This window comes from Rhagoletis pomonella, unplaced genomic scaffold, assembly GCF_013731165.1.
Source record: "Rhagoletis pomonella isolate Grant_MI unplaced genomic scaffold, Rhpom_1.0 Rhpom_scaffold_00001, whole genome shotgun sequence".
NCBI classification, from domain to species: domain Eukaryota; kingdom Metazoa; phylum Arthropoda; class Insecta; order Diptera; family Tephritidae; genus Rhagoletis; species Rhagoletis pomonella.
This window is the reverse complement of record NW_023458555.1, coordinates 39,239,488-39,243,814: the sequence shown is the minus strand read 5'-3', so window position 1 is coordinate 39,243,814 and position 4,327 is coordinate 39,239,488.

The following is a 4,327-nucleotide window of genomic DNA, read 5'->3' as shown; positions in this document are numbered from 1 at the left end:
CTATATTATTCGTATAACTACATGATTTCATTCCATGAGCTTTTAAATCTCGCAGAGCTTAACTCATTAACGATGTTTTTTTATTTCGATGTGGAAACTTTGACTTTTCAAAACTCGTATGGATTCAAACCAGAAAAGAATTGCAGTTCTTAATTTTTAATATTTTTCCAACATATTCGCACTAAAATTCACATAAATATTATATGGCACTTCTCTTTAAAGTCTTTAGGTTTATTCATACATATTTAAGCAGTCTCAATTCAAATAATTTTCTTTAAAAAAAAAATACTTATTTTAATCACACCTTTAACATCAACATCCTGCCACTACTTCTCGATATCCTGCGTACACACGCGAGTCCTGTCCAAATCCGTTAATAAAACGCGCTCAAGACGCGTTCAATAGGCAAAGAAACCTCTTCAGCCAAAACGTGAGTATTATCACACGCAACCGAATACAAAGCAAAATTAAAAAAGAAATATCAAAGCGAAAAACCACAAACCAACGAACTTTTATAGACAAAATCGAGCCGAAATCAAATTGGCAAACCGATGCTGCGCTTGAAATTTAAAGACTGTGAAGCGAGGCAAATGATTCTTGACTTTTATATGCAAGTGCCGCAACTAATGTCAACACTTGAGCAAAGCGGGGAGAAGTGAAGACAGTGGCAGCAGCAGCGGCGGGCGAACATATCAATGCAACAAGAATGCTTGAAGCACATGGCGCTATGCACCAAAAAAAAAACAAGTGGTTACAACAACAACAGCAATGACAATGGCAATAGCAACAACAACAACAGCAGCAGCAGAGGCATTACCTGGTTATGTAGCATCCAGCATCTTTAAATTGCAACGACTCAAGCTGAAGCTAGCTCTCCACGATCACTGCTGGCAGTTGAGGACACCAACCGGTGCATCGGCGCACTGGCACTGACTGCAACGATAAAATTGAAATAAAATAATAATACATACATATGGTTACTCGTACAAAGAATACAGCAATAAAGTTGGGTTAGTCAGCGAGCGGCACAGTTAAATTGTCCAATACTAACAATGCGCTAATTTAATGCGGCAGCTTTCGGAAAAGCTTGTAAATAATTGGAAGAGCGTCGCGCAGTCGCTGCCACAGGCAAAGCAAGTTTCAGTTTTGTTTGTTCATTGTTTTTTAATTTTTGTTTTAAGGAGCGGCTAAGGGTCCAGCAAAACACTCAACCAGCACAAAATAAAACTTTGGAGAAGACCAAACAAAGAAAGGCGCGAAGTGGAAAAAACGAAACTTGAGAAGCTGGGAAATCGCACAATCGATTTAGGCAAATTGAGCGCATGCAACATGCCACACCGTCAACAACAACAGCAGCAACACCAACCAACGGCTAGAAGAACAACGGCAGCAACAACGACGACGACGACGGCACAGTGACGTAAACGAATTTAACCAAAGTCATGTAAGCCGCACACCACGACCTGCTCTGGAGCGCGATGTCAGTTGGTTAGCGGTTGTATTGCCCCGCCGACAACACCACCAACGCTGTCACACCGGAATAGTTGCCGCATGTGTTACAGCAAGGCGAATATCGCCAGACACGCTGCGCAGTATCGCCTTGCGCCTGCACACCCACTAGTGTTGCCACGGGCAAATCTTTTTAACTACCAAAAGTGCCTACCAAAACCAACCAAAACGTTCCAAAATACTTTTGGAGTTTTTATTTTTATTTTTCAGTGTCAAGCTTATTAAAAATCTAGATAACATAAAATTTAGTAAAACTAAAAGAGCTAGTCCAATAAAAACAAACTTGCAGTGTCTCGTCAGGACGCCAGTACGAGTTCAAAGACTCTCTGGGTTAAGTTCAAGGAGTCTTTCGGAGTTCACCTGGTAGAACTTATGAATCTCTTTGTGGGTAGCAATATGAAATTCTTCCCAGCCCCTAAATAGCGCTGGAGTGTATCCTTTAGATGTACCGCAGAAGCGCAAAATTTTATTGAATCTTCGTCCAAGTACGTCTGCCCCAGTACTCCCGTCGTCCATCTACGAACCTTCGGTATACCATACTTGCGACCTTTCGTCAACCATAGTTATTATCGCTTCACAGCAGTCCCCTTAAGGTATTCTGACTTTGTAGGGTTTTAGAAGGATAACTCGTCATCCACCAGGAATGCTTTGAAAACCACCAAATTACCCCGATGATCTACACTTATCATGCTGATGGTATTGCGCGGCAGTAGAGCGTTCCAGCAGCTCTCCTTTTCAATCAGAATAGACAAAGCAGGCATGCATTTAATGGCGCCATGGGCATCCGTTAGCCAAGTGCGCATAGCTCCTGTGATGTCCACATGGACCAGTCGGTGCAGCTTGCTCAAGGTGCCACTCGTGTTTACTTGCTTAACTTTTGGCCAGTAGACCAGTGCCGCATATGTAACAACGGTTTTTACTACCACATTGAACGACGTGTATGTGAGTTTTGGTGCTATTCCCTAAGTCTTGCCATGAAGTCTCTGACAGGCATAAAATGCAGTTGTAGCCTTGTTGGTAATATTCGAGAGATGTGAGTTCCAATTGAGCCTTTTTTTCAAAATTACTTCTAGATACTTCGCCTTTTCTGGGAACTCAATTTCTTTGTAGTTCAACTGTATATGGGTGTTCATATTGTATAGTATATTGGCACACGTATATCCAGTGTGTACTTACGAATCATCAGGTATATTTACATGTTTGCGGTCGCCGTTATACGAACGCACCGGTGAAATATCAAGGCTGCTAAAAGATATGGAGATATATATTTTCTATTTCTCGCTATTAACTGTTATTGTCGCGGAACCTAAATGGACAAAATCCTACCAGTTTAGGTAGGAACAGCCCATGTGTGGCAACACTAGCAACCACCCACATTTTGGCACTTGAAGCGTCGGCGCGCAAGCATTTCGGCTAACTTATCGAGCAGTGAGCGCGTCTATCACGGCAGCGTCTCATTTCTATTGCAAGTTTTTATTAGGCACTTCTTTTTTTTTGCTTTTCATAGTTTTTTCCCTCTTTGTTGGTGCAGGTTATTCTTCCGTGAACCTACTTAAAGGGTTCCCAGCTGTTGCCGCGTTGTCTGATCGCGGTGTGTCGCATTGCAACGTCAATGCTTGCCTAGCCCTTTTTGATTTTTTTTTGCATATTTTTCTTTTGAAGTTAACCATTGACTCTTTGCCAATAACTTATTTTTCCCCAATTGCTAAAAATTTAATTGAAACATATTTTGCATTTACTATAATATCGATTGAATGAAAATTTAGTTGTTATTCGGACTTTGATAAAGTGGCTCATTTTACCGACTTGTTACAAATATCGAGCTGAGGCTGGAAGTAGATGCGATCACAATGGGAGTATTTGCTGATAGAGAGGGGGCGTTTGACAAAGCTGGCTTTGACTCTAGCATTGTAGTTAGTGGACTCCCTATTAACGGAAAAGCAAGACTTCATTCGCATCCACGCTAACACGCATGATGTTTATGTACCGTCATCAGGTAAGTGTCTCAGGATGGTTTGTGTAAACACACAGAAAATCCTAAATAAGATTGAATTGAGATCTGAAGGTAAATAGAGCGCTGAAAGTGTTCGGATAGTGTCGGAGAATCTTTCGTGATACCAAGGGTCCGAGACCGGCTATGGTATTCTGGATATAGAAAGTTTTAGTCAGACCAATCTTCACATATTCTGCTGTGGTACATTGGCGCAAAATCATGGTAAGAACCATGGTTTCTATCCTAAACAGGCTACAAAGGAGCATGTGTACAAAGAGACACCGGCTGTTAATGCCTTGGGGCAATGAAAACGATATATCGGTTGCATTCTTTTGGATTGTGACACGACGATCGGAGTACCGGGCACAGAGATTTGTTAAGAAGATTGTCAAAGCAATAGCCTTGTTTTGGCATCTAGTGACAAACTAATACCTGTTGTCACCTTTGGAAAAAATACGTCTTTAGATATCCTACCAGCGAGTAATGGAGATATCCAGATACACTCCTAAAGACTAAAAATGGAGCTGGATGGCATATGGGCGGCAACTTCAGATGCTCTACTACTTTGGGTGCAATGGCAACGGTCTTTCAATCGGAAGTCTTTGCAATACTGAAAGTGGCAGACTGGATAATTCCCGAAAGGTGAAGTGGACATAAAATCAGGATCTGCAGTGACAGACAAGCTTCTCTAAATGCCTAGGAAACCACTCTCACCTCTTCAAAAATAGTCCCGGAATATATGTATATATGTAAGTTGAGGCTGAACTCCGTTACAAGATGTAATGAGCTTGAATTTGTGTGGGTGCCAGGACACTACGGCATTCA